At 32.9% G+C, this 19,645-nt stretch overlaps 1 non-coding gene across 1 annotated transcript; it reads left to right on the forward strand.

The window, feature by feature from the left end:
- Positions 1-19,174: 19,174 nt before the first annotated feature.
- Positions 19,175-19,278, forward strand: LOC149228122 (U6 spliceosomal RNA). The gene has a single exon (XR_016248497.1). It is a non-coding gene; the product is annotated as a U6 spliceosomal RNA (small nuclear RNA).
- Positions 19,279-19,645: the final 367 nt, after the last annotated feature.

Below are 19,645 nucleotides of genomic sequence, written 5' to 3' on the forward strand. Positions count from 1 at the left end.
AAACAAGAATCTGACCTCATTTATTGGTAGCATTCAAGCCTCACATGTATGAATATTCAACAGTTTGGATGCCTTGGTGAAAACACACAATATCCCATTAGTTGGTTCACTCACCAAAGCCAAACCTAGGAACTAGGTCCGATAGAATATTTAAGAGTACTTGGAGCAGCTGAGACATATTTCCACCAAGGAATATTTTGAGATGAACAGACAAAACATGAAGAACTACATCGGTGTTCCTGTCCAAATTAGAACAATGTTGCTCATGCTTCATAGGGAAGTTGAAACTAGTTCAAATTCATTGTACCCGAATGCCATGGAGGCTAGAGTTTGCTTCTAGCCATAAACTATCATGCAGTTTGGGGATGTCATCGCACAGTACCAAGCTTCGCACTAATATGTGATTGAGAATCATTAAGTGGAAGTTTCTAAGCTAGAGTTTCCGCAAACTCAAGCATCATAGTATTTTGTCTTGTTAGGCTGTCAAGCTGTCTCTACCCTATTTTGTCTTATATGGCTATGAGTGTAAAATGTAATATTATTTGTAATTATTTTGTAAAGTGAAATTCCAAGTCTCAATATTGGAATCTGAAGAGTCATGATGTAATGTAATGAGTCATTTGAAAGAAGTTGAATATTCATGAGGGTAGTCCAACGATCACAAAAGGGAGTTGAAGGGTCATCCACCCCCTTATTATAAATAGAACCTCATAGCTCATGTAAAGGGGCTTTTGAGAGCCAAGATTTTGGTTAGGCTTAGGCTTAGGAAGATCATGGGAGTATTTTGAAGAGCCTTGGATTCTCTGTAGCGTAGAACAAGTACACTTCTTTGGAGGAGAAGGTGTTTTTGACTTTAATGTTCTACTATTGGGGATAGTGGTCCATCAATGTTGTATGTATGAATGGAACTTTCACTTACAATAAAACTCATAGTCGACACAATTCCATGCATATGTTGTGAATATAGTAGGACTATTCTTGTTGTATTTGCAATGTACGTTATTTAACTTATGCTCATGCTTATGAAATATTTCATTTTAATTTGTATGAATCTTGTTGAATGCATGTTGTTGTATTAATTCGTCACCTTAACCTGTGGAATATCTCGTGATGTCATTATGCTTGTGTATTCCTTTCAAGATGTGTACTATTACAGGCCTCCAAGGGGCACACTTCCTTTTCCCTTCGTGTGTTGGAACCTTCATGCATCACACTTGACTTTTCGTAGGGTCACAGACTTTCTCTCACCAAAGTTACTGTACTTTACTCTGCGCATTTTTGTAGTTAAGGCATGACATTACCAGCCATTGTTGGGACTCCTACTCTAAACGGTGTGAGGTCTAGTTGGGACTTCATATTGGGGAGATCCCCTAAATGTTGGCTAGTCCAACACCATCAACATGAGGAAAAATGCTTAATGACGTGTCTACTAGGCCACCTGATTTTTGAAGGTTTTCAATTTTGTAGGCTTAAGTAACTTGTCTATTTTCTTAGATTTCAAAGTACTTCCCCTACTGCCTATTGTAACTTGTCTATTTTCTTGATAAAGTAACTTAATTTTCTTCGAGTAACTTATCTATATTCTTCAACATGGAAGGGATTTGCTGCTTTGAAACTCCACTTGTTAGATTTAGATTTCAATAATATGCATTATTATTAGAGTTGGCTTAATGAACTAAACTATTATGTCCTTTATGAAGGTTGTCACAACTTTTAGTGAACATACTCATTGAACTTCCAGTGAAGGGAACATATTTTTTCAAAGTTGGTTTGTTTTCATCATTATATAACTAAATTTTCATAATTTTTTTACATATAGTGAAAAAAATTATAAACATTTATTTTCAATTATATAAATAATTGAAGTTAAAATCATTATTCATAACTCTAAATTGAAAAAAATTATTTAAAAGGTTTCTTCACATTTTCATCCTATCAAATATTATTGTTATATTTTCTATTGATATGTAAAAATAACAAATGCAACCTTATATATGTCATGATTTTCTTTAAATAAAAATGTTACAAATAGATACAATTTTGTTAAAATGCCAATATGCATTTATGTATGTTTTTCTATTTTCATTAAGATGTTATATACTTAATAATGTATTAGATTTTTGATAGTTGATATAAGTCAAATAAAAAAAAAAAGAATATTGTGAATGATGAGAGGTTGATGTAATAATATTATTTGGATATATGAATCATCCTTCATCACTTTTTTTTTGAAGAAATGAGTAGCATCTTGTTTTTTATACCAAAATTTGGAAACAGGTCAGGTCCCTTAAATTCTTAAGAAGAGAAGTCTTAGAGATTTGCAAGAGATTTTTCAGTGAGACAATATTTCTACCTTCCTTATTTCTATTTCCTAATATTACATTAAATATACTATATATTCTCCAAAACAATCCGTAGATCTTAATTGTTCAAAATAACATAAATATTCAAAGGTAGACTACCCATGACTGACATGCTCCTTGGAATCCTGAGAAACTTACATCATTTGACTCATATTCATAGTTCCCTCAGCATCAGGCTCCTGACTGTTATTCTCAACAACTTGAGCTCCTGCCGCCATTGGTCCAGGTTCTTCACAGTCTGAACACCTCCTTTAGCACTTCCACCATTGCCGTCTCGATCTTGAATTCAATTTTCTCCATAGAATACCTTAGATTTATCATGCCTACATTAAAAATTTCCATAGCCTTCTGCAGAAGTTCCAAATATTTTCCAAACTTGTTCATGTGTGCCAACAACACAGTTATCTGTTCTTGTATCTCTTTGACTACCAACTTGGTTGAGTTATCAATCAACTGTGACACATTCCCACTGCACCCAGAGTTATCTACTTCTTTCCTGCTCCTTGAGTTTGCTGAAGCCATTTTCTTCACTATCATTGTGTGCACAAAAACTATTCTTTTCCTTTTCTGCATTGCCCAACTCTTATTTATAATCCATAGGTATGGTTGCGATGAGACTCCCATCACTTCATAATTAGATGAGTTCCCTACTTGCAAAACCGTCATGGCACACTCCTCTAGTCGAAGCACCGTCACCCTGTGAACAAGATGAAACACTAAAGTACTAGAAGTTAACTCATCTAATACACCATTTAATAATCGAATTGATATAGACCAGTTGTATCGTTTCATGGATGTTAAACATTGTCGATCCCACCTGTTAATAAATGCGCTATGTCCCTTGACAACTACCTCCATTCTTGTAACCAACCTCGAGGTGGTAATTAAGGTGTTATACCTCACAGTCGCTCTTATCTTGATAATCCACCTGTACTCCACTTTGATTATATTTAATCCACTCGTTAAGGGATGTGACATATTGTAACCTCGAGATCTGAATGCAATTCTCCTTCGGGAAGGTTCGCAACCACATTTGTTTGATGGTCCACCATACTATTATTCCCTCTTTTAACTTGATATAATTTGAAATTATCAAGTTTTTTAATAAAAAGATAATTCTTGATATCAAACGAGAAGAGTCATCGTCAAAAGGTTGGACAATTCTTGAAAGCCTTATGAAATATTGTATCACCACCAAAGAGTTGCCAACAATAATAAAAAAAATTATGCCTTTGGAGATACTTATCTTCAGACCTTTCCAAAGTGAGAGATCTTCAGCTTGGTTATTCGAGGCTTTCTCAAGTCCCCATGCATACTTCATTTCATATTTTTATTTGAGCTTAAATATCACCCCTCCTGATCCTACCTCCCTGTGAATAATCCTTCATCATTATCAATATTTAAAAATTTACATTATTACACTTTATCTTTCTATATTTAAAATAAAATAAGGCTATATCATTAGCTATAAAAAATTCCCCATCTAATTTTATAGGACTATATCATGACTATGCTTATTGTAAAAATTAAATATTTTATTAGAAATAAATTATGTCAATATGGTAGAGGTAAATGCAACATATTTTGTAGATGAAGTTATTACTAGGTGAATATTGTTATAATAATTAAATGGATGGAAGAAAAAGAATAGGTAAACATTGAATATACAAATTACTAAACATTGATATAAGTGTGTGGTAAGGACCTCTATTTTTTGTTCAAAAATCCCTATAATAATAAGATAGATAATCTCAATCACATCATCCTATGCTTTCATGTGTGTGTGTGTGTGTGAAAAGAAGACTCTTCTCAACTATTGGTTTAACATCACAATTTTTGACAAAATATATGGGGATATTCTCAACCTATGCTTATGCCTATTTTGACATACCCATTTTTGCAAATTCCCTCTTGTAAACATTGTAAATATTCCTTGTAATTATTTAGCCACAATTAATTGGTTAAGAGAAAGGGACACAAAATTCAAGAGGTTGGGGAAGGAGATTGGTTGAGAAACTCGTTATTTTAAATGTTGGTCAAGGAAATTGATTGCTATGTTTAATGGAACTGGCTATATTATTAATTTAGTCGACAACAAGGATGTGCACATATTTCTGTTGGGAAAAAAAAACTAGCAAGAAAAGGACAAAAAAATGATAAAGGTATGGGTTGTGCTGTCCAAGAAAGGTGTCTGCGTAGACTACACAAGGATGAGACGGTTTTGTATGTTGAAACAACAAGGAAAAAATAACCTCAGACAGTTAAATGAAGAGAAGTGGACACTGGGGAAGGTTTGTGAAAACATGATTCATTCGAACAATTAGATCTGAGAAGTAAGAAACATAGCATCACAAGACAAGATGATTCGCTGTGAAAATAATATTCAAATGAGAACACTCTGTTGAGAGCCAGCTGAAGAAATCCAAGAGGTCTTGCTGGGTGAATATCACAGAGAAGTGGCTTGCCTGAGGCCGAGGAAACCATTTGGAAGATTGTGAATTGATGAAGCTATTGGAAAAGAGACAAAGACACTCAGATATTTGTGAGGGTTGATGAAACACCATATGTTTCCTTGTGGCTAAAGAAATGGTTCTTGACTCACTAGGAAGTGCCACAAAAAGGTGATCCTTGTACTCTCATTGTATTTTTTCTAGTTGATAAATCTCCCCATATAAAAGTGGAATTTATTCTCTTTAAAATGAATTTAACACTCTATGTTAGAATCCACGTACTAATGCTAGCTATCTTCTAAACCACTTGAATAACTAGTGGGTGAAGGTGGTGTAGCCTTGAGACACCATGTTTCAGTTGATATGACTGATTGTTTCCTAGGTTGATGTCTGTTGTGTGTAAATGAAGATGTTCCCTATTGTTAGCGTGACTATTTGTATAGTTGGTGGGTGAAGGTGGTGTAGCCTTGGGACACCCTATTTTAGTTGATATTATCAGTTGTTTCTCTGAAAGCACTCATCCTCAAGATCTAAAATCTAGATCAAGGGTGATGGCTGCAAGATATAACTAGAAGTATCTTGTCTATGGTTGGGTTGAGAGTTGAAGTCCCACTCCCAGTTTCCAAATTTTTATGCTACATAAGATAAGTATTCACTCGAACTTATTATGCTTAAATGATATGTATATGTTATTTGCACTAGTTAAATGCTTATATCGATGATAAGGAATTTGATTTCCTATGTGGATGTGGGATGTTTATTCCTTGTATAAATTTATGAGGAATGGTTTAATTCTTGTATATTTTGAGAGTTTGAATATCGGTAACTTGCAATCATGAGGAGATGATGAATCTCTATGTTTATTTCATTAAATCCGTTGAATATGATTTGCTAGAACATAGTGTTTTCATTCCATTGTTTATTATGTATGTGAGCTCTGCTAAATGGAAATAAATGCATCCTTATTTTCTGGGTGGGAGTTGCTTAAGTTCCCTATAATTCCAAGAAAATGCACTTGAATTCCCATTCATTGAGTGTATCTTCCTATACATATGATTCTCCAAGTTTCATCATCAAACCTTCTATGATTCTTCAGCAAGTTTGGTTGATTGTCACAACACAATTCTTAATGGATTTCATGGCCTTGGTGCATTGGTAATTATAGTGGAATCATGAAGTTCGTTTTTTTTTTTCACGTAGATGAGTCTGAATGATTTGGGCTTATGTAAAACTAGGAAGAAAACAAAAAAATATTCCAAGTAAAAATCCTTGCAAACAGGTTGATAATCACCTATGGGTCTTGATAGGTCGAAACCAGAAGTAAATAAAACATTTCAACTAGTCAGGTGGGATCCTTTGGTTAGGTTCGGTTCTTTCAGGCCTGAGAGAAGGTCGGTTCAATAACTTAGTCGAGATTGTTAGCCAGTTGGCCAAGTTGGGGTCAGAACTTTGACCAATGTCATGCCTTATGTTTTTGGTGAAATGGACCGACTATCGACTGTACACAAGCATGCTTGTTCTACGTGGTTTCATTCATGGTGGTAGAGCAACAATGTAGGCACCACACAAGATTCCATGTGGGTGACACATAGGAGCCACTATTGTTGTGACAGGTTTAATGGGCCTAATTTCAAATGGTCATATCTTTTCATCTATAAGTCAGATTAGGGAAAAACTTATTGTCGGAAGGGTCTTGTCAAGACAAATGCTATGGTATTGTTTGTTTCTAATTTTAAGGTAGTTCAAAAATGAGTAACTTTATGACCCCATTTCCATGAAAAGAATATGGAGGTCGGGTCTATGATAGTTATGTACCCTTCTACCCTTGGTATGGGCTCTGGGTATTGAAAGGGGTGTGTTACACCTCTCAAACATGTTATGCTTCATTGGTCTCTCTCACATGGATGAACAACTAAATATCAAGAGACCTATGATTCATTTGTAACTATGAAGCAACTTTAGACTATAACCTATGGCCTACTCACAACATTTTGACCAATGCCAAATATAGTTCTACATTTTGTTTAACCAATAAGAAAATATGTTTACCTTACAAAAAATACCTAAAATTTGGATTAGACAATGCTATGAAATATCATATTTCTTGGAACTTCTTCAATTTTCAAGTTCAATTTTCTCATCAATGCAATATTAATAGGATCATTTTCGGTTTCCTAGAAAAGAACAATGGTGTTATGTTTAGAGGGAAATGAACATTAACGATCATTGTTACATATATTTCGATGGTTGTTGCAAAATTTATTGATAAATACTTCCAATTAGAGATAATGTCGGGGAATTGGAAAACATTCAAGGTGAGTAATTACGTGCTACCATGATTGGAATTTCCTAGTTTAGGTCAAAGATTATTTGTGACCCATGTGTGGAATATTTTAAGGAGAATCTTCAAGAATTTTCAACTTTATCTTCTTAGAGTTGTAGCCTTTTTTCATCATAGGAGACATCATTGCAAACTCCAATAAGCACTAGGGCATGGTGTATAAAGGTTTATCAAGGATGTGAGAGCATGAAGATGAAGAGGTGATCCATAGTGATTGCTACAATTTCTTAACAAAATTAGTGTATATTGAATTTGATACCCTTCCTAGATGTAAGAGACATAAATAAAAATGATATGTTATCACTACTTGGATTGTCAAACTGGAAGGGTGATGTGCTACAGATCTCAATGAAAATAGGTTGAGGGTCTTATGAGGAATTTGTTCTAGAAAATTCTCATTGTGCAATAGAAGCTTCTATAATGAAGGCTCGTTTGTGAAGTTCAAAAAATGTAAGAGCTTGTAAAGGAGGAATAAGAGAATAGGGTGGAAGGATCATGGCAGTGAAATGATAAAAGATCAAAGAATGTTACAAAGGTAGTGCAAAATGTTAGTGGAATAAGGTTAATAAGTTGTAATGAACCTTAAACACACCCTAAAAAAGCATTCCTCACTGACTTAGTTCTAGTACTCAAATGTTACTTCACAAGTCTATGAATTAATACTATGATATTGGCTTGATTATTGACTAGTTTTTCTTTTGTAATACTTGGGTACAAATTGATTTTAACTTTTGACATAATACTTTCTCACCTTATAATTCATATATTTTAGGTTGTTCTTAAATTTTTCCCATGATACTCCTTGGTCTATGGTTTGTGCTAGTGGCATATTAAAACACAATTACTCTTAATCTAACTCTGAGATATTTTAACCACCATATATTCTAGCTTGAATTTAGTACATATGTAGCTAGGCATAAATGTTTTTTTAACCCCTTATTGAATTCATATAAAGTTTTACACAAGGTTAGTTTCATAAATATGATATGCAATCACACCATAAACTCTCACCCCTATTTCTTTGTTCTTCTTTGGCTAGTCCTACCCTAACATTATTTACCAAAATCTAACCATGGCATCAATGTTTGGTTATTGAAAAGTGTTGCCTCTATCGCACTAGGATTTCAAGCCTTTACATGATAATTATTATCTAGGTCCAATATATATCCACATCCGCGGGCTCATCTATTGTGCAAGCATTCAAGTCAAATCTCTAAGGCCATCGAATGGGCTCGCCATCATCTATGTTTCATTTATATACTTTATATATATACTATATCCACAACATATGGAATACACTTGGTGTGCTCTATGGTTGATTCTTCATATTTTATATAGTGTGATGTGTTTTATGATTTAAGGCTATGTATATAGTTAGCCTTACTCCACACTTGAAGTGGCATACAGACTTATGGCATGGACTACCCTTGTTTACGTGGATCAAATTCATTAACCTATGAGGAGGTCCTCCACCTACCTTTACATGGCCTCACATGGTAATGCATGAACTTAGTATCAATGTACAAGATTCAATTTGGTCTGATCAATAATGTTCAACGTTATGGTTTTGGTTTGGTCCTAATGACCTTCTCTTCACTGGTTCACTTGGTCATTTTTAATTAGGTTTTCATAGAGCATCGCTCTGCTCTGCAACCGGTTTTCAATGTACCACATACAACTAATTACCAAATAGATGAGACCTCTTTATCTTTCCATACTTCCATCCATTTTTTTTGTGAGAACATTGTGCAAATCCATATGGTTGAACTGATAAGTAATAAGGATTACAGTTGAATTTATGGTTATATATATAAGTATTTCCACATCTTCTATTGTTTCCATGTATTATTAGTTTAACCATTGACTTTTGTCTTCTTGAAGTTACAGGTTTCATAATGAGCTTATCCATAATGACACTGAGACTCTCCTTGGTATCTATCTATGGCAAAAAAACTCCATTAGCTGGCTCGTGATTTATTTAAACTTGTTGCGAATGTGATTGCTTCGTCCCCTTCTTCTCTAGGTAACTCTCATCTTTTTGTTTTCTTGAATACAATGTCTTTTATTCTATTAACATCAAGGGTTTGTATTAATCCTTTTTCTTTTTGTATAAAGATATATCACCAAGATATATAGATACTTTTTTCCTCCTCTTGACAAAGGTTTACTCTTGGAAAGGGATAATTTTCTGGTAGGTAAAGACTATATTTTAGCTTTATTATTAAAGAAAAGAGGAAAACCACTCTGTGCATTTCTCACACTCTTTGTTTACTTCCTATTCAAATTACAAACTAGGGTTTAATGGAGAAACCTTATACCAAATATTAAGTTTTTCATAGTCTTGGTTAAGTCTTGGTGTATATGTTTTTTCCATGACCACATAGGCAAATACGATGTGATAGCTAAACTTACTTATGTAGAGATTTTATTCATTGCTTAGGTTTTTACCCCTATTCAAGTTCTATTAACTTAGTATTCCATTGCAATATTTTTAACAGAATCAACACGTGTTACAGTTAAAGGTTATGGGAGTTTCAAACTGGTCTTTTCTTAGGTATAACCTTTTTCCAAATTATTCTTTTATTTCTTTTTAACAATATTATCTTTTTATAAGCCATGGCTCACATTTTATACTGTTGAAAATTCTTAGGTATATTAACTCCGGGAGAATCGTATGCAATTCCTTTTATTCAATTCAAAATTTGTCTAGTCTATTAACGAATTTGACTTCCTCCCTTACAAGTTGGATGCACATGCACTTCCTAATTATTTTCTTATATGTATTTGGGATATTCATTAGGGAATGAGATACTAGAGTTTCTACTCTAACTTGGATATCATGGAAGTTGTTCATAATTTTTTTCCCGATGGGACATTTAATGGTAAATGCAATTTATGCCCTGAATTGTAATACTAAAAAAGACCAAGGTTGGAAACCTTCAGTCCGTATATATTGTTTTTTTTTTAAATAGGTCTTAATTAACCATTTTGGTTAACACCGATTTCCTTATAACAATGTATGTTGGGATTTTTGTTTGACATCTCAAAGGAATTATTCCTTTAATTTATATAAATTATACTCATTTTTTTTCTTCTGATGTATCGAAAAGTTACCAGTGTGTGTTCTTAATAGCTTTCAATATTTTAATGCATTCATAAAGTTTTAGGATAAATTTCATAACTAATTATATCCATTGATAGGTATTGATAGGTTCCTTTCTATGTCATTTATATCTACAAAAGTGGACTCCTGTCCTTCTGTTGCTTGCTTCATTGGAAAGGATTTTCCTAAGATACCTGTAAATTGCCTATCATTCCTAAGAGAATTATGTTTGTCCATATCCTTCCTGATGTATTAGGCCAATTTGGCCTCACCATCTGTCTTTATGTGTTTTATGATTATAAGCTCATTTAATCTAGAATTTAATACAAATGACTACCAGTGTATATTATAATTTAGATTATATTAAACTTTTACCCAACTGTATCATTCTTTGATTTTGTTTTCCATGTTTACATGCAAACTAGAATTCTAATTTTAAAATTACAGTCAATGCCTTCAGAAAGTAAATATATGTCCCAAATTATTCCATAAAGTCCTTACCCAGTAAACAGGAAAAACATATTCTTTTATATATATGTAACAAAATCTTTTATTGCTCCGAGTAAACATGAAGTACTTGAATGGTTTTCAAATTACTTGAAGAATATATTTCTATCTTTCCTTTTTCATTTGCATATTAAATATTCAAAAAACTTGTAAAACTGTAACAACTTTATTATTATACATATTCTCAATAAAATACTTAGCATAATACAATTTGTTTAGTATACCAACTTGTCAAATGTTTCTTGAAAATAATATTGGAGCTTCAACGCTCCTCCTACTCTCAGATGAGCCCCCCCAAGGTTCAATGAGTGGCCAAAAAAAATACTTTTTGTTCTTTTTTTTTTGACCTCCTCATGTCCATTTTTCCCCTCATGATTCCATCCTAGGTAAAAGACAAAAAATCCCTCCCTTATCCATTAGGTGGAAGGTAGTTACTTTGTTAATTAATGAGATCCACTCTCCCCAACTTCCTAATACAAAATCCTATATATCTAGGGAAGCTATTCATAAATTTAATATTCCATAATTAATAATCCTATCCTCAGATTAGATGCCTAGGCCTTACATCATCCAAGGGTGAACAAATCCAATCATTTTCTTGCAACCCATAAATTCTCTTTAGCCATTTGCAACTTCAACATTATTTTCCATATTATGTTATTAATAACTTAAAAAACATATTTATATACAATAACTATCAACAACAAAGTGTTTATTTTGTTGATAAACCAGTTTCTTTTAAGTCTTAAAGCCACAACATCATCACATGTGACATATACAAATTCACATTAGAACTAAGTCAAGGGATATCACATAAGTATTTGTAGAGAGAGACACGTAGTTGGATTTGATGACAGATTCCTTAAATGATTGAAAAACAATTTCCACATGTTCCTAACATATATTAAAATGTGGTAGGTTTAGGGAGGCACTTGACATACACCAAAAAAAATTGTAGAATAATCACCCTCTTAAAAATTCCCTTTCTGTAATTACACGATGAAAATGAAAAGTAAGAATCAATAAAGTAAGTAATAAAAATATAATAAATACTCTTTCACTTCTTCTTCTTTATTTATTTATTTATTTTTATTTATTTATTTATTTTCGTAGAAAATTGATGTGTAATTTTATTCATAAAAGAGGAATAAAATTACATTTTTTATATGCACAACACATATCTGGAATCATTCCTGACCAAGAACCATGGAAGAATCATTACATTCAAACAAAAGTTGAAAACCCTAGGGGTCGAAATCCCTAGGCCAAAAAATTGTTAGAAACAAGATATAGGGCACGCAAACCCTCCAAAGGAAAACAATGTTGAAGGGTCCTCAAACAAAGTCCAAAATGGGCATTGAAACATTACAATACATGTTTTAAATCCTAGAAGAATAAGCATGTTGAAAAATGGCACAAAATCCAACCAACATAACCACAAAGGGTACAAAACCTAAAGTGGATTTGTGAGGAAACCAAGACGACCAAAAAGCCCATCCAATAAATTGACAGTAGCCCTGAAGAAATGGAGAAGACTGTCGAGAATTAAAAAAATTCAGGGCCACAGAATTGAAACATCATCTTAGCATGCCAACAATGTAGGCAACACTAAACAACAATAGAGTGTTATGCAACCAGCTCACAAAATAGAAAAAAAGATAGATCAACACCTCAGAAATCATCCTCTTTGAGGGGGAAACCTCATTTACATTACACAAATGAACAATTCTTGGATGATACAAATGACAAGACCTCCTTTCTATATATAGGAGTCTAAGGGGTCGTAATATAATCAGAGCTGACATAACAATAATAATGTAAGGGCACAACAATAGCAATAGTGGGCTTCTATGGGGCACAATAATAACAATATGGGGATGAGATGGGCACAAAAATATAATAAGGGGGTTGCAATAATAACAATAAGGGGTTACAATAGTAGTATAGGGACCTAACATGCCCCTCTCCTTCAAAAAGTGTTGTCCTCAACGCTTGAGTAGTTCTGGATGCTTCTGTATAAAATTCTTGTCCTCCCATGTGGAATCTTCAGCGGGTAAGTTCTTCCACTTGATGAGATACTCTGAAATTGATCGATTTCGTCGCTGTCAGGTTCTTGTTTCCGTGACTGCTTCTGGTTCCAATATGATTTTTCCTTCCTCTTCAAGTTTTGGCCATATTGTTTGAACTGGGATCTTCTCACCTATAACCTTCTTTAAGCATGAAACATGGAAATCTAGGTGTACTCGAGAAGATGCAGGAAGCTCCAATTTGTATGCCATAGTACCAATATTTTGCATCACCTTGTAAGGACCATAGTAATTTGGTGATAATTTATTATCCTTCTTAGCTTGCTTGAGGGACATTTGTTTGTATGGTTGTAGTCATAGAAATACCTAGTCACTACATCAAAACTTCTTTTGCTGCGATATTAGTCTGCATGTTGTTTCATTCAATTGTGTGGCAAAGTGAGGTTATCCTTTAAAAGTTGGAGAACTTGTTGTTGATGCTCGATGTGATCTTTGATTGCTTGAACCTTTTTCTTCTTGACATGTCCTTCTATCTTGAGAGTTTGAGGAGTGGTAATTCCTGCCAATGCATTACAGGATATGGTTAGATTTATTTCTTCTTTTTCTGGGGTAACTGGTTCCTGGTGAGTATCATTTTCTTTTGGCATTTCTTGATCCTTTTCTTCTTAATATTTCATTGCTTGAACCTTCTTCTTCTTGATATGTCTTTCTATATTGAGAGTTTGAGGAGTGGTAATTCCTGCTAATGCAGTACAAGATATGGTTGGATTCATTTCTTCTTTCTCTAGAGTTAGTTCCCGGTGTATATACTCTTCTTTTGACGTTTCTTGATCCTTTTCTTCCTCCTCTTCACAACCTATGTAAAATAATTTCTTCTCAGCACACTTATGACCTTTAATGTATTTTCTATCACAATTGTAACAAAGCCCTTTTGCTCTTTTTTATCCCAATTGTTGTGGTGTCAACCTTGTAGGTTGTGGAAGGCTAGGAGAAACAACACTTCCATCTTTATAGTTGTGAGTGGTAGACTTCCTTGTTGCCATAATTTTACTTTCCACTTTTCTTGCCAACATGTACGCCTTCTCCAATTAATCAAGTTCCCAAAGGCGAACCTCATGTTGGATGTTATCTTTTAAAGTCCCTTTGAAGACATCAATCCTCTACTTCTTTGGAATATCATTTACCCTTATATTCAATTTTTGGAATTCCTCAATGTGCTTTGCTATTGAATCCTTTTGTTTGAGATTTATCAATTATCTAAAGAAATTGTTTCTCTTTGTCCCCTCATAATGTGCTATCATTTCCTCTGTGAAAATTGACCAGGTGATAAGTGCTTTACGAGAAAAAATCCTTCTGTGCCATACACACTGATTCAGTTCTAACTATAAAGATGAAATACATACCTTTTGTAACAGTTTCACATCATGTAGGTCAAAATATTGCTCCATCTGTGGTATCCATGTTACTGGATCCTTGCCATCAAACTTCCTCATATCTCTTTTTCTTTCTTTTAGGAGCTCGATCTTGAAACAAATGTAACTTTGTAGTTTCAAATCTTGAAATTCTAAAATTGTGACTTGCGGTAGCCTTCTGTGTCCTCTTTCCAATTCCACCAATTTGATCAAAATTGGATTATCCAAGAAAGAGTTAAGCTCAATCTCCCAAGATGTCCTGATTATATACTTTTTTCAGTAGAGTGAACTTGTACGAAGTTTCACATGTCACTTTCTTGACCTTAGGACCTCAAACAGATACACAAAAAACTATAGTTCATCCTCGTTCTGTAACTTCTTATGAAATTTCAATCTGATGCTCAGAGAGAAAGTTATGACGATTTTCCCAAGGTCACTTGTTTGGGATGTAATTCTGAAGCCTGCAGAAACCCTAACTTCCTTGGATCATATCTTAGAAAATGTAGAGAGACAAGCTCTGGAATTCGGACCCGAGCTTTAGAAAGACTTCGGCTCAAATGGGTTCTTTTTTTTAGCTTTTGAAACTTCATAGAAAAAAATTTATATCGAAAATTCCATGATAACCTGTTTGAAGTAGCGAAACCCTAGAATCCAAAGCTCTGATACCAAATGTTATGCAACTAGCTCACAAAATAGAAGAAAAGATAGATTAACGCCTTAGAAATCAGCCTCTTCGAGGGGGCAACCTCATTTACATTACACAAATGAACAATTCTTGGATGATACAAATGACAAGGCCTCCTTTCTATATATAAGAGTCTAAGGGGTCATAATATAATTAGAGCCGACATAACAATGATAATGTGAGGGCACAACAATAACAATAGTGAGCTTCTATGGGGCACAATAATAACCATATGGAGGCTACATGGGCACAACAATATAATAAGGGGGTTTCTCTAATAACAATAAAGGGGTTACAATAGTAGTATAGGGACCTAACACAAAGACAACGACAGTGGGAAGCGATCAACAACACAACCCAACGAAACATGAGGGAAACTCAACTCAGAACAAGATAAGACCTCGAAGAAACCCCAATATGCATGAACCGACTAACACAAACATCCAAATACACCAAAAAAAGCCCCAACCAAAGTGCCATTACTGGACCTACAAAATAGGGGAAACCTCAATAAAGGAAGTATGTGGAGGCATGAACTAGGGGATCAAGATAGCTAGGGTTCATCGCTCGCCCCCCTTCCCCCCCCCCCACTCCCTCAACTCTGCTTCCATTTGGCAAAGGCTCTTATCCCAATTTTGTACTAACATTGTTAATAACTTCACTTATCCTTTTTGTACCTTTTCTTACTTACAATTGTCCCTTTTAAGGATAATGGATTAGGTTTGTATTAAAAGGTTTTAGAAATATCAAGCAATTGGGACAAAATACATAGTGAGGGCAAAAGACATCAGTTGAAAAAACATAATTGATCTAAGTTTTGGTCAAAGGGGTTAAAATCCCCCCCAAAAAGATATTATATATTTGCAATTAAATTTCTTTACATATTGTTGTAGCGTACATATTACTCTAAAGAAATAACAAGCTTATACAAAAGAAAAACTAAGCCCTAGGCCTATGAGGAACAACTTAAATCCAACACTTCTTTGCAACATTCTCTATAGGAACCCTAATTTGTTTCCTTTCCATCAATAGGTTGTAGTAGATTGCCTTATTCTAGTTCTAGATTTGGGAGAGGAGGAAGGTCTTCAAAAGTCCAAGATTCTATTGTAGGGGAAGAATTTGATTGAGATCATGGGTTCAATACACTTTCTGGGATTTAAGATGTGCTACAACATGATCCACAAGTTGTTACACCTTATCTAATTGAACAACACTTTCTAACTCCCAATTTGTATTGTGTACCCATTAAAGTATCCACTTCTTTTTTCCAATTCTTGAGATCTACAACATGCCTAGCTATGTCAAAAGAAAAATTGTCTATAGCTATAATATCATGCTAGGATTTTTTCTCATATATTGCTTGCCATCACTCGCATCTAATCTTAACATTAATATTTATAAATTTTCCCTCTCCAATATCCTTCATACATCTTTTGAGACATTCCTTGAATTCCCCAAGTTCATAGATGACTCACCACCCTTTAATGCAATGACAATGGACCATTTCTCTTTCACTTAGCAAGAAAGACAAGTCCACACCCAAATACTAAATCACTAGAGTGTTAAACCATTAAACTCAATCATGGAAAATTCCGATGCACCAATGCCAAACCCAACCACATGGAAAAAATAGAGCACTCAAAAGCACCTAAAAAAGACATGAAAAATTGAGATGGTAGTTCAAAGCCAATAGAGAGAGGGTTTCTTGAGAGTTTTATGAAACTGGAAACAAAGAAGAAAAATTCCTAGAAACCAAAGGAGGCCAAATTTTGAGAAAAATATGGAGCAAATGTTTGTTCAACCCCTTAAACCCACATTGGATGCCCATCTATACTCCAATTTGGTTCTTAAATATCTACATTGTTGCAAAGGGATGTGTGATAAATAAACATTGTTGGAACTTAAATGCCTATCTATACATGATTTGAACATTCATCAAGGCACTTATAATATCACTTTTCACATCAATGCTTCAGACTGGGGATAGGAGAAAAAAACACCCCTATTTAGAATATCATTTCCAAAGTTGAGCTCCAATCCCAAATTTTCCTTATGATTCACCATGGAGCTTTTGAATTAAAAGACATAGAAGAACGCATTCAAATGAAATGCTTTTACTTCTTGCATAATCTTATTCACTAAATAAGGTAAGAAAGGTTAGCAGAGGGAGTACATAAAGTATCCCATCACTATTATTTTCCTTGTACCTTGAAGTTTGATAATTAAAATCTGTTTAAACAATGCTAAAGCATTTGCTTAACTATTCGAAGCAATCGTATTCCACATATATAAATTGTTTCCTAATCTTCTTTAAAATAACCCCTACACCTACCATTTCATTCTTTGACTTATAATTATTTTCTAAATAATATATTTAAATAAGAAGTATTTCCAGTAAAACAATATGCTCTTATATTAAGATTTTTTCCAAGCTAAAACTTTCTTCCATTCAAAGTATAATGATTTTAATAAAATTTGAACATAATAAAAATGTAAAAAATGAAAGAGTGAGTTACAATGATCCTAATAAAATTTGAACACAATAAAAATATAAAAGATGAAAGAGGGAGTTACGCAGAGTAATTAAAGAACTAGAAAAAAGTGAGGGAGGGACGAGGTTGACTATATATGCAAAAATTATTTATTTATAAATTTTATTTTTATTAATACAATATAAATGATATTTTTATTATTATTTTTTTAAATTTATAATTATTGTTTTTATTTGTTTACTAAAATTTCATCTTAAATTTATTATTATGTAAATTAGTATAAAGTTAAAGCAAATTTAATACTATAAAAAAAAATTTCTCATGTGATTTCTACCGAAAAACTTTGTTTAATTTATTATGGATTATAGAAGTTTGAATACAGAAACCATAAAATTAGCTTAAAATCAAACATAAACATCATATCAATAAATAATATTAATTATTATTTATTTTGGATTTTTTCTATAAAATCACACAAACTTTTGTGCATTTAGTAAATAAAATAAAAATAAAAATAAAAAAATGATTTAGTGCATTACATGAAAAGGTACAACTTAAGCAAAGTATTAATATTTGTATAATAGCATATAAGTTAAATACAAATGAAGAATATTGTGTAAGAAATATATTCGTAACATTATGTTTGTGCATTTAGTTAAAAAAAAAAAAAAAAAAGATTTAATGCATTACATGAAAAGGTACAACTTAGGCAAAGTATTAATATTTGTATAATAGCATATAAGTTAAATACAAATGAAGAATATTGTGTAAGAAAGATATTCGTAACATTATCATATTATATATTTGTATGATATATATATATATATATATAGTTTGTTTTTAAGATATATTTGTTGTGTTTTGTATGCAAGTACATGTTATTTTTGTATTTTTTATTATATTGTTCGAAGATATTGGTATACTATGATTGATATTACTGACTATATATTAATTTTTTGGATTTATTTACATATTATTCATTTACCCAAAGTTTTTTTAAAAACTAGGTTTAAAATTAATTAATTTATTTTTCCATGTTGTTTGATTGGTCAAGAAAACTAATGTTTTATTGTAGCCTTTTCCATTTCCAATGTATATTTCTCTTTAGAAACTTTATATTATCCTAAGTCCTTACAATATGGATATCACAATGGATATTGCGATTAAACACTAATTATCTACTTTAACTCATTTGCATTTTTTTTTATGGCCTATGTTTTCTATTACATAAGTTTAAAAGATATATATTTCTACATTCTTCATATTGTAGATGTCATTTCCACACCACAACCTACACCTCTCACAACCAGATCATCGCCTCTCTCAAGTGCCACTTTTGAGCTTTGATATTAAACAATATTTTTTCATATTATAATTATAACTTCTTAATGTTCCTTCTTAGGTGGCTTTCTCCCCCTTCCTTCTTCTTAGGTGACTTGTTCCTCTCTACAATTATCTATACATATCTTTTCAATTCACCAAAAGTTTTTTTGGCTACAGTTACTTATCATTATAGTTGAACCAATACTATAGTATTATTAACTGCAGAAGATGGTGAGTAGTTATTCTGAAAGTAGGTAAATGCATAACAATAGATAACAAAGAGTCATTGATAACCACATTGAAGATACATGTAAATGTTTAAGGATTGTGGTCATACCCATTAGTTCAACTACCACAAATCTTGATACTATAATGATTTTCCTGGCCTTGAATCCAATACTTTACCATGTTACCACATGATCATGTCCCAACCTCTAGTCATCCCATTGCTAGGAAAATTATACCCAATTCATCTATTTTTGGAGACATCTGACAAATTTGAAATGATTTGGAGAATATTAGCACAACCTTGCATAAGGATGACACACATAAATCTAGAAATAATCTAAAATTTTTACATTTGTTAATTGTGACAACGCCTTTTAGTAAAACCCCCTAATGTAAATATTGTAATTATTTGTTGTAATTAAATGATTGAGATATGGGACATAGATTTCATATTTTTGGGGAGGAAGTTCTTGAGAAAATTGAGGAGAATTGATTATCTAATGGAAGCATAACCAACTGGAATAAATGTCATGTAAAGGCAATAACAAATGATGAAAAGTATGATAGGTTGGATGAGTTATGGGAACTTAAAAACCATGGGCTAGCGAATTACAATTGGAGAAGGGCTTGAATTCACACCACCCTTAGATAGTTAGAATGGTGATAACATGAAGGAAACATAATATCCCTCTAGAATGATGCCACATTGTGGAT

The sequence above is a fragment of the Pinus tabuliformis genome, chromosome J (genome assembly GCF_031772625.1).
Source record: "Pinus tabuliformis cultivar Carrire ecotype Pingquan chromosome J, CPIR1, whole genome shotgun sequence".
NCBI classification, from domain to species: Eukaryota; Viridiplantae; Streptophyta; class Pinopsida; order Pinales; family Pinaceae; genus Pinus; species Pinus tabuliformis.